Here is a 12247-nt window from a genome sequence, read left to right as displayed (position 1 = left end):
CCGTAGTCCACCTCCTCCTCCCAGCACATAGCCATAGTCTCCATCCCGCTCCCAGCACATAGCCGTAGTCCCCACCCTCCTCCCAGCACATAGCCGTAATCTCCATTCCCCTCCCAGCACATAGCCATAGTCCCCCTCCTTCACCCAGCACATAGCCGTAATCTCCATTCCCCTCCCAGCACATAGCCATAGCCCCATCCCCCTCCCAGCACATAGCCATGGTCTCCCCCCTCCTCCCAGCACATAGCTGTAATCTCCATTACCCTCCCAGCACATAGCCATAGCCCCCATCCCCCTCCCAGCACATAGCCGTAATCTGCATTCCCCTCTCAGCACATAGCCATAGTCCCCTCCTTCTACCAGCACATAGCCATAATCTCCATTCTCCTCCCAGCACATAGCCATAGCCCCATCCCCCTCCCAGCACATAGCCATGGTCTCCCCCCCTCCTCCCAGCACATAGCTGTAATCTCCATTCCCCTCCCAGCACATAGCCATAGTCCTCACTCCCTCCCAGCACATAACCGTAATCCCCATTTTCCTCCCAGCACATAGCCGTAGTCCCCCTCCCCCTCCTAGCACATAGCCGTAATCTCCATTCCCCTCCCAGCACATAGCCGTAGCCCCAATCCCCTCCTAGCACATAGCCATGGTCTCCACCCTCCTCTCAGCACATAGCCATAATCTCCATTCCCCTCCCAGCACATAGCCATATCCCCCATCCCCCTCCCAACACATAGCCATAATCTCCATTCTCCTCCCATCACACATAGCCGTAGCCCCCCTCCCAGCACATAGCCGTAGTCCCCCTCCTCCTCCCAGCACATAGCCGTAATCTCCATTCCCCTCCCAGCACATAGCTATGGTCTCCCCCCTCCTAGCACGTAGCCATGGTCTCCCCCCTCCCTGCACATAGCCGTGGTCTCCCCCCTCCCTGCATATAGCCATGGTCTCCCCCCCCCCCTGCAGATAGTCCTCTCCCCGCCCAGCACAGAGTTCCCCCCCCTGCATATAGTCCTCTCCCCTCTCAGCACAATCTCCCCCCCCTCCCTGCATATAGTTATCTCCACTCCCAGCACATAGTCTCCCCCCTCCCTGCATATAGTCCTTTCTCCTCCCTGCATATAGTCCTCCTCCCTCAAAGCACATATCAATTAATATGTTGCAGTACCTAGTGTGATGAGCTGGGCATCGCCTGGGCTGGATTATTGCACAGTAGGCTGGAACACCACACTTCGGCACCGCACCACACTTCCTGAAGAAAGTGACAGCTTCCCAGGAGCTCCCGACAGCAAGGGCTGCTGGGAACTGTAGTTTACTTTCAAGTTCTTCACTAGTGCATTGCGGTGCCGAACACCAGCACCTGTTCCTGCCTACTGTGAGATCCTCCAGCTCAGGCGATGCCACTACCAAGTGATTCCACCCATTGGCCAAGGATGGCATTGCCGGGCGGAGCCCCCTTCTTCGGCCCCCATCCTGGCCAATGGGTAGATACGCCCCTGACAGTGGTTACAATTAGAGATGAGCGGGTTCGGGTCTCAGAGAACCGAACCGCACCGAACTTCACGCTCTTAACCCGGTTCCGAGCCCGGCTCGGGTTTTCCCGCCTGACTCGGAAACCCGTACGAGGCAAAACGTCATCATCCCGCTGTCGGATTCTCGCGGGATTTGGATTCCATATAAGGATCCGCGCGTCGCGGCCATTTTCTCTCCAGTCTCGGAGAGTGTAGTGAGAGGACGTGTCTCCGTCCTCAGTTTCTGTGTGGGGGCGGGAAAGTGGGGTGGCGAGTCTTGTGCTGTGTTGTGCTGCTCAGTCCAGTCCAGTGCAGTCAGTGTACTCTGCTGCTTCAGTCCAGCCAGTCACAATGTTGGTGTCCTCTGCTGTTATATGTCCCCAGTGCTGCTGGCTGCTGTATAAGTCCCTTGCATTTTTGCTGTGTTGTCTTGCATCAGATCAGGAGTAGTATCTTGTGCAGCATCAGTCCAGTGACCAGTCACAGTGGTGGTGTCCTCTGCTGCCATATATCCAGTGTAGCTGTATAAGTCCCTTTTAGTGGTGCTGTCTTGTCCTGCATTAGACCAGGGGTAGTGTCTTGTGCAGCATCAGTCCAGTGACCAGTCACAGTGGTGGTGTCCTCTGCTGTCATATATCCAGTGTAGCTGTATAAGTCCCTTTTAGTGGTGCTGTCTTGTCCTGCATTAGACCAGGGGAAGTGTCTTGTGCAGCATCAGTCCAGTGACCAGTCACAGTGGTGGTGTCCTCTGCTGCCATATATCCAGTATAGCTGTATAAGTACCTTTCCGTGGTGCTGTGTTGTCCTGTATCAGACCAGTGGTAGTGTCCTGGCCATCCGTCATTCCAGTGACCAGGCAGTCACAGTGGTATACGCTGCTGCTATATTTCCACTGCTACAGTATTATAATAATAATAACAACAACCACAAGCCCAGTGGTAATGTCCTGTGCATCAGCCATCAGTCATTCCTGTGCCGCATATTGTGTTATATAACTCCAGAAGCATAATGGAGAACAAAAATTTGGAGGCTAAAATAGGGAACGATCAAGAACCACTTCCTCCTAGTGCTGAAGCTGCTTCCACTAGCCATGACATAGACGATGAAATGCCATCAACGTCGTCTGCCAAGGCCGATGCCCATTGTAATAGTAGAGGGAATGTAAAATCCAAAAAGCCAAAGTTCAGTAAAAATACCCAAACCATTTAATTTAAATGGTCTGAGGAGAAACGTAAACTTGCCAATATGCCATTTACGACACGGAGTGGCAAGGAACGGCTGAGGTCCTGGCCTATGTTAATGACTAGTGGTTTAGCTTCACATGACGATGGAAGCCCTCATAACTGAGGCCTTGACACTTATGTTGGTGTTAGACGTGCATCCGGTATCCGCCATTAGTGCAGTGGGATTTAGACAATTGATGGAGGTATTGTGTCCCCGGTACTAAATCCCATCTAGATTCCACTTCACTAGGCAGGCGACAGCGAGATTTTGCGATTTAATTCCAGTGATTTGGACATATAATTATTAATTACAGTGATTTTGCCAATTAATTCTAGTGATTTGGACGTATAATTCCAGTGATCTTGCTAATTAATTCCAGTGATTTCAACGTATAATTACAGTGATCTTGCCAATTAATTCCAGTGATTTCGACGTATAATTATTAATTCCAGTGATTTTGCCAATTAATTCCAGTGATTTGGACGTATAATTACAGTGATCTTGCCAATTAATTCCAGTGATTTGGACGTATAATTACAGTGATCTTGCCAATTAATTCCAGTGATTTGGACGTATAATTACAGTGATCTTGCCAATTAATTCTAGTGATTTGGACGTATAATTACAGTGATCTTGCCAATTAATTCCAGTGATTTGGACGTATAATTACAGTGATCTTGCTAATTAATTCCAGTGATTTCCACGTATAATTACAGTGATCTTGCCAATTAATTCACGTGATTTGGACGTATAATTATTAGAGTGATTTTGCCAATTAATTCCAGTGATTTGGACGTATACTTACAGTGATCTTGCCAATTAATTCCAGTGATTTGGACGTATAATTACAGTGATCTTGCCAATTAATTCCAGTGATTTGGACGTATAATTACAGTGATCTTGCCAATTAATTCCAGTGATTTGGACATATAATTCCAGTGATTTTGCCAATTAATTCCAGTGATTTGGATGTATAATTCCAGTTGGATTTGTTTGTGTTGCTTGGCTTAGTCATACAGCTACTTCATTGCACCTCTTCACATCTTTGCATGAGGTGCTGTTTGGGGCCTAGTTTTTGAAAAGTGCCATCCTGTGTGACACTGCTGTATGAGTCCAGGGTTTCTGCTGTATTAGTCCTGGGGTACTGCCATATTAGTCCACAAATTGCAGATTTTTTTTAAAGTGACTGGAGCGTGCTGGAGATGCTGTCAGTGGACCAAACAATTGCGGCCCACTTTTGACATTCAGCCAATGCATGACACTAATAGATGGGCCAGGTGGTTGTGTCGCTTAGCTTAGTCATACAGCAACCTCGGTGCACCTTTTTTTCTTCTTTGCATCATGTGCTGTTAGGGGCCTTTTTTTGATATCTGCCCTCCTGTCTGCCACTGCAGTGCCACTCCTAGATGGGCCAGGTGTTTGTGTTGTCCACTTGTGTCGCTTAGCTTAGTCATCCAGCAACCTCTGTGCAACCTTTTGGCCAAAAAACAAAATTGTGAAGTGTGAGGTGTTCTGAATAGACTGGAAATGAGTGGAAATGATTGTTATTGAGGTTAATAATACCGTAGTAGCAAAATTACCCCAAAATTCTGTGATTTTAGCTGTTTTTATGTTTTTTTCAAAAATCATCCAGATCCAAAACCAAAACACGAAAGGGTGTTTTTGGCAAAACCAAAACACGAAAGTGGAATTAGAACCAAAACCAAAACACAAAACACGAAAAGTGCCCGCCACACATCTCTAGTTAAAATTACAGATATAAGAGGAAGAAGTAAAAGGGGGAGAAAAAAGAGTGAGATTCTGGGAGATCTGTCCTGTGGAAGTGGTGGGGCGTAATGCTAGGATTTGGGTCATCACTGCCCCATGACTTATTGCCATGATTTGCATTTGCAGCAATACAGTGCAGGGGCGAGGCTGTAATTAATAGTGACTTACATAACCATACCCATTGCCACACCCACTTCTTTTGAGAATATTGCCCATTATCCCGGGAACAAAATTCAGGAATCTCCCAGAAATTCCGGGAGAGTGAGCAACTATGGGGGAGACAGAGGAAAAACAAAGCACAGCAACATTGGGAACTATAGCTAGCAATCTGGTGAATTACGGGTCCATAATACCAGCATATGTACTCCTACTAACACATCTGAAATTCCCCACCCTAACTCATTCTCAGTACAAAAGCTCTTCTTTTGAGAAAACTGGGACACAGGTGAGCCCTGTATATTTCCCACTTAATGATTACAGCAATAGTACAAAGATCATGCTGAAAATAGAGCCTAAAAAAACAAAACAAAAAGAACATCTTGGGGGAGATTCAAATGTTTGAAAAGTCAGTTGGGAGTCTGTTTTTTTCCTATCTAATAGACAGGAAAAAACAGACACCCAACCGACGTTTCAAACATTTGAATCTCCCCCCTTATTTCCTGCTGATGTATTCCACACTAGTCCCCAGAATCACATATTCTCATTACCATGGATACAGCATATACAGAATGATGCCTCCATCCAGCAGTGTGCATGGTTCCTCAGCTCCTTTACGGAATCAGAGATGTTTATCACTTAGTCAAAAACTGTGAACAAGTTTTGTATATATGTAATCCTTATACCTAATATAGCATATAAGGTAACCACCCATATAATGTATACATATTTAATAAGTACATGTACTGTAAGATAATCAAGCAATATTACACATATGGGTCTATTTACTATTGGTGGGTCATGGTTTCATTTGGGAACACATTTAGGTGCAATTTATCATTTCAGGACATCTCTTGGACAGTGAAAATTCTACTGCCTTGCTGTCGTTTTCTTACCCTAACGCTACTGGCGAGACTTTCCAGCAATAAGCAGCCCCAGAGGGTCTCTTGTAAAGCCTCTCACAGGTCCCCATTGCTGGGTATAGCATAATGCCATCTACCAAGTGATGAAAAGTATGCCTTTTTGTTAAATTGTGCCACTTACAAGTCCCTTTAGCAGGCTACGGGGACTGCAGTGAAATATACAGACACTGCTGTTTCTGCCTGTTTAAGGACAATATTAAGTGTCCCTAAAATGTGCCTTAATGTACAAATGCAGCAGCCGTCTCCATAGTTTTCTGTGGAAATGGTATTTAACTGTGCTTGCGTGCAGGACCGGCTCTGCTGCTAGGCAGCTGCCCAAGGGCGCCAGCCCTTGGAGGGCTCCACTGAATTCATCAAGCAAAAAACTAGAGGAAGATGAAACTATGGCTCCGATGGGCATCGCCATAGCCTCTCCTCATAGTAGTGATGCACCTCCTCCAGGCCCCCTGGATTCCGGCCCTCCAGCAACAAGCAGAGCCTGACTACATGTCTGCACCCTGCAGCACAGCTGTAATGCTGCTGCCGCCTGTAAGAGGAACAGACTTGCCTACCCTCCCACATTCAGCGGGATGCTCCCAATTTTTAAGTGAGCCTCCCGCTGCCCCGCAAAACTTGCCAGCCCCCCGGATTTTCAGGGTCCTCACCGAAAATCAGCACTGCGCATGCGCAAGTCCGGAGTGCCCAGCACCTGCACGGGAGACTTCGGGGGCGGCAGTGTCCGTCTTGCTGGGCACACTGCACAGTGACAAGGAAGCAGTCTCAATCAGGGGTGTGCTTCCTGTGGCTGGCCCCTCCCACCACACTCAGAGAGAGAGAGCTGCGTGTATGAGGCCAGGGTAGATGCTAGAATCAAGTGGGCTAAGGGACCTTTTCCGTCTGGGGGAGGAGTCACAACACAGGGGGGAGGAGCAAGGCCAGCGGGATAGTTCCTCTACTATCCACGCCACCAACTATTACCTTTAGTAATCAGGTGGCGAGAGAAGCGGAGTGGAGCGAGCCACCGAGCCCGAAGCATGGCGAGCGTACTTTTCGGGTACCCTGTTCGCCCGTAGCTCCTCCCCCTGGTGACATGTCTCCTCCCCTAGATACGTCAGAAGGTCCCTTCTCCCACTCTGAAATAGAATCAACCATGAGGCCAGCAGCAGCAGAAGCTGACCTCTCTCTCTGCTCCTCAGCTCTCACTGCAGCCTTCCCACACTGACCTGGGGTCGTCCTCCAGTCTGCTCCTAAGAGGAAGGAACAACATAGCCAGGTGACTGCTGTGTGTAATGGGGGGAATGTAATGTGGCACTGACCTGATGTAATATGTGGTAGGGGGCTGTGTATGATGTGGAGCTGGGTGTAATATGTGAGCTGGGTGTAATATGGGGGAGGGGGCTGTGTATGATGTGGAGCTGGGTGTAATATGGGGAAGGGGGTTGTGTATAATGTAATGTGCTGGGTGTAATATGGGGGAGGGGGTGGTGGTTGCTGTGTGTAATGTGCTGGGTGTAATATGGGGGAGGGGTACTGTGTGTAATGTGCTGGGTGTAATATGGGGGAGGGGGACTGTGTTTAATGTGCTGGGTGTAATATGGGAGAGGGGGGCTGTGTGTAATGTAATGTGCTGGGTGTAATATGGGGGAGGGGGACTGTGTGTAATGTGCTGGGTGTAATATGGGGGAGGGGGACTGTGTGTAATGTGCTGGGTGTAATATGGGGGAGGGGGACTGTGTGTAATGTGCTGGGTGTAATATGGGGGAGGGGGGCTGTGTGTAATGTAATGTGCTGGGTGTAGTATGGGGCTGTGTATGATGAGGAGCTGTGTGTAATATGGGGTATGGGACTGTGTATGATGTGAGCTGGGTGTAATATGGGGGAGGGGGTTGTGTATAATGTAATGTGCTGGGTTTAATATGGGGGAGGGGGGTGGTGTTTGCTGTGTGTAATGTGCTGGGTGTAATATGGGGGAGGGGGACTGTGTGTAATGTGCTGGGTGTAATATGGGGGAGGGGGACTGTGTGTAATGTGCTGGGTGTAATATGGGGGAGGGGGACTGTGTGTAATGTGCTGGGTGTAATATGGGGGAGGGGGGCAGTGTGTAATGTAATGTGCTGGGTGTAGTATGGGGCTGTGTATGATGAGGAGCTGGGTGTAATATGGGGTATGGGACTGTGTATGATGTGAGCTGGGTGTAATATGGGGGAGGGGGTTGTGTATAATGTAATGTGCTGGGTTTAATATGGGGGAGGGGGGGGGTGTTTGCTGTGTGTAATGTGCTGGGTGTAATATGGGGGAGGGGGACTGTGTGTAATGTAATGTGCTGGGTGTAGTATGGGGCTGTGTATGATGAGGAGCTGTGTGTAATATGGGGTATGGGACTGTGTATGATGTGAGCTGGGTGTAATATGGGGGAGGGGGTTGTGTATAATGTAATGTGCTGGGTGTAATATGGGTGAGTTGCGTATAATGTAATGTGCTGGGTGTAATATGGGGGAGGGGTGTGTATAATGTAATGTGCTGGGTGTAGTATGGGGGAGGGGGTTGTGTATAATGTAATGTGCTGGGTGTAATAAGTGGGAGGGGCAGTGCATAATGCAATGTTTTCTGGTGCTGTATGTACTAGGTGTAATGTGTATGTGGGTGTAGTGGGTGTATGTATACACACACACACACAGTGCTGAAAGTGGGCCGGTATACACTGGTATGGCATACCGGCACTTCGAGCACTGACTGCCGCATCTTTTCAAATTCGTCACTATAAACGCGCCAATTGGAGCTCTTGAACCAGCAGCCAATCAGGAGCAGCCACTCCTGATTGGCTGCTGGTCTGTGGCAGATTTGAAATAGTGGCGGTCATAGGTGGACCATAGCTACCCCGAAGGCCGCTGCCCTCAGCCTCCTCCTCCGCACTGCCGCCCACAGCCGCCTCCTCTGCACCGTCGATGACCACAGCCTCCTCATCCTCCACACCGCCGACCACACACTCCTCCGCTCATTAACCAATCTTACCCTGCTGCCTTTCTCTCTCCCTACTGTATGTCTTTGCTGTCCTCTCCCTATGTCTCTCCCTGTCTCTCTGTCACTCTCCCTGTCCCTACTGTATGTCCCTGCTGTCACTCTCCCTGTCCCTGAATTTTGGCTCATTCCGTGTGGATTGTGGCTCATACTGTGTAGCATAATGTGAATTTCGGCTCATACTGTGTGGCATATGTGAATTTCAGCTCACACCGTGTGGCATAATGTGTGTGTGTATATATATATATATATATATATATAATCCCGCACCAGTGTATATAGATTTTGGTTTTCTCAGTCACTTAATGTGCACAGCAGATTAAATTAATGTATCGTGCACTTATATTGTTGCTTTTTTTCTAATTCTTTTTTTTGCTGCTTTTTGTACTATAGTTTTCACCTGCCATTGCAGGACACACCCCTGATTGCAATAAATACACCCATAGGCGGAACTAGACACACCCCTTGGGCGGAGCTCGACACACCCCTGCACGGCGCATTCTGCTGCCACCTGGAATCTCCCTGAAACTAGTTTTCAAAAGTAGGCAAGTATGAAGAGGAATACAAAAGATTCTCTGGAGATGAATACACTCCAAAAATCCCGGCGCAAGTTAATCAATGGTATTCATTAATTAGCCACTTGCTGCACACACTAAAGGATTAGCTAGATCCTCAAACAATTCAAGACAAAAAACACAAAAATAAGTGGTGCGCTAGTGTGTGTATGTATATACCTTTAAATTCAAAAGGTTTTAGGTGTCTGCTTATACTCAAAACTGAAAATAACCATAGAATCTGCTTTGTAAATAAATCAATTAATCTTTACTTCAATTAATAAACAATATATTACACATAAAAGTTATAAAATCAAGGGATTGGTTTGTATACCACACACTCAATTAGGGAGCATCAAATATCCTCAAGCGCTGTATAATTATTAGCAACAATGTACCTCTTTAGACACTAAACAGACCATTGGCAATCTGCTAAATAATGTGTCAAGCTGTAACCATTCACTGACAGTTCTACACGGAAAAGAGTCTCTCCTATCCTCCTGCTCCTGGCGTCCCAGTGCAGAGAAATGCTGCTGTATAAAAGTTTACCCGAGCTTACGGGATTAGCTGGTAATGCAGTCACCCGGAGAGATGTATATTCCTGTGATTGTCAGTGTAATTAACCACCGCCCGCACTAAAGTGCAATCTCAGTTCTGGCTGGCGGGTCTAAAATTAATTGCTCCCAGTTACCGCTTTCCGATGTGGCCGCTGGACTTGGCACAGTCTCGGTCCTGGCTTGCGGGTAAACGGAGCTCCAGTTTGCGATTGTAACGAGGCTGTTTGTAGAAAGTGCTCGTACGATGCTTCCGTCAGTGTGTGGCAGCAAACGGGGATATGACGTCAACGCGTTTCGTCCCGTCATAAATCGGGACTTCCTCAAGACTTGAGGAAGTCCCGATTTATGACGGGACGAAACGCGTTGACGTCATATCCCCGTTTGCTGCCACACACTGACGGAAGCATCGTACGAGCACTTTCTACAAACAGCCTCGTTACAAGCGCAAACTGGAGCTCCGTTTACCGGCAAGCCAGGACCGAGACTGTGCCAAGTCCAGCGGCCACATCGGAAAGCGGTAACTGGGAGCAATTAATTTTAGACCCGCCAGCCAGAACTGAGATTGCACTTTAGTGCGGGCGGTGGTTAATTACACTGACAATCACAGGAATATACATCTCTCCGGGTGACTGCATTACCAGCTAATCCCGTAAACTCGGGTAAACTTTTATACAGCAGCATTTCTCTGCACTGGGACGCCAGGAGCAGGAGGATAGGAGAGACTCTTTTCCGTGTAGAACTGTCAGTGAATGGTTACAGCTTGACACATTATTTAGCAGATTGCCAATGGTCTGTTTAGTGTCTAAAGAGGTACATTGTTGCTAATAATTATACAGCGCTTGAGGATATTTGATGCTCCCTAATTGAGTGTGTGGTATACAAACCAATCCCTTGATTTTATAACTTTTATGTGTAATATATTGTTTATTAATTGAAGTAAAGATTAATTGATTTATTTACAAAGCAGATTCTATGGTTATTTTCAGTTTTGAGTATAAGCAGACACCTAAAACCTTTTGAATTTAAAGGTATATACATACACACACTAGCACACCACTTATTTTTGTGTTTTAAGTATGAAGAGGAACCCTGCCAATGATGAGGGAAAGCAAGAAAACAACTTAAGGTAAGTAACCCATGGGGGTTTCTGCAGGACCACAGCCAGTACAGATCTTACAGCCAATGGGTGGTTTGCACTTGTAAACAACACACTTGCAAAACACAGATACTGGGGCAATACAGTACATATGGAAAGAATGGACGGCACTCAAGGGCTTTTAAAGTAAAAGTGTATTGTGAACAAATCTGCAAAATTTTGTGACTTTGTTCACAAGATACTTTTTCACTTTAAAAGTCCTTAAATTGCCGTCCATTCATTCTGCTCATGTATAATGATACAAAGCACCAATTTAAGTTAATACATTCAAATGAAAAAAAATAATCCTTTTTGCTGCGATAAAATCCTTATTGCAGCAATATATGACGATAAGCATTCTGCTGTAAGTTATAATGAATATACCCCTTGTTAAGAGGGCTCTGTGATTGCTCTGCTGTAGCCCTCTTATTAAATTTGAGAAAACAGTGATAGCCCCTTCTTTCAGTAAAAAAGGGGTTAAGTATAAAGACCCAATATATGTAAGCAATGTATAACAAGATATAGTTCCTGATATGGCTAAAGCTGATTCAGCATTGTATCAATGGTTTGAGGAGCAGCCACAGAGTTAAATCTCACGCTCTGACAGGAAATGAATTCACTTGCCTTTCTGCCATGTAGTACTGCATACTAGAACACGTGGACAGACAAGGAAACATGATCATTCAGGATATTTCTACCATAAAAAAAACAAAAAAAACTTACTGTGCGACTGACAGCACGGCCTCTATTCTGCCTCAGTTGGACGCACATACCAGAGAAGTCTTTACTCAGCAGATTTCTTTGGGCACTTTTTTCACATTGCTAAACCTGGGTTAAATTAGAAGATCATGTGAGGGTCAGCACAATGCTAAACCAGTACCCACAGCTGCCTGTACAGTTCTCCTGAACACTGTACTGCTATGATCCGCCCCTACTCTCCTTTTACAGGGCTTGCTATATACAGTATGTCTGTGGAAAATGGCTTCCTCTGCGGACTGAGCATTGGTCATATTTGCCTATTCCTCAAAAAGCATCTCAGGGAGATTGCAACAACATCTATGTGCACGCAGTGAGGAGGGCGCGCACTGCTCCGACTGAGAGGCATCATAAAACTGACTTGCGTCCAAGGGCAGATGAACCCCAAAGCTGTTAAACAGCTTGAGATATATATATATATATATATATATATATATATATATATGGTGTTTATATATATATATATATATATATATATATTAGAGATGAGCGGGTTCGTCTCATTGAGATCCAAACCACCCCGAACTTCACCTATTTTACACGGGTCCGAGGCAGCCTCGGATCTTCCCGCCTTGCTCGGTTAACCCGAACGTCATCATCCTGCTGTCGTATTCTCGCGAGATTCGTATTCCATATAAAGAGCCACGCGTCGCCGCCATTTTTA

The 12247-nt window shown here is 46.5% G+C and overlaps 1 protein-coding gene across 1 annotated transcript in view; it reads right to left on the bottom strand.

The window, feature by feature from the left end:
* The window catches only part of LOC135005214 (mitochondrial ornithine transporter 1-like), a 100788-nt gene extending 89046 nt beyond the window's left edge, over window positions 1-11742 (bottom strand). Inside the window, exon 1 of the mRNA XM_063951913.1 lies at window positions 11551-11742. The gene's annotated coding sequence lies outside the window, so the exon portion shown is untranslated. The remainder of the gene's footprint in view (window positions 1-11550) is intronic.
* Window positions 11743-12247: the final 505 nt, after the last annotated feature.

Source organism: Pseudophryne corroboree, chromosome 2, assembly GCF_028390025.1.
Source record: "Pseudophryne corroboree isolate aPseCor3 chromosome 2, aPseCor3.hap2, whole genome shotgun sequence".
Taxonomy (NCBI): domain Eukaryota; kingdom Metazoa; phylum Chordata; class Amphibia; order Anura; family Myobatrachidae; genus Pseudophryne; species Pseudophryne corroboree.
This window is presented reverse-complemented; position numbering and strand designations above follow the sequence as displayed.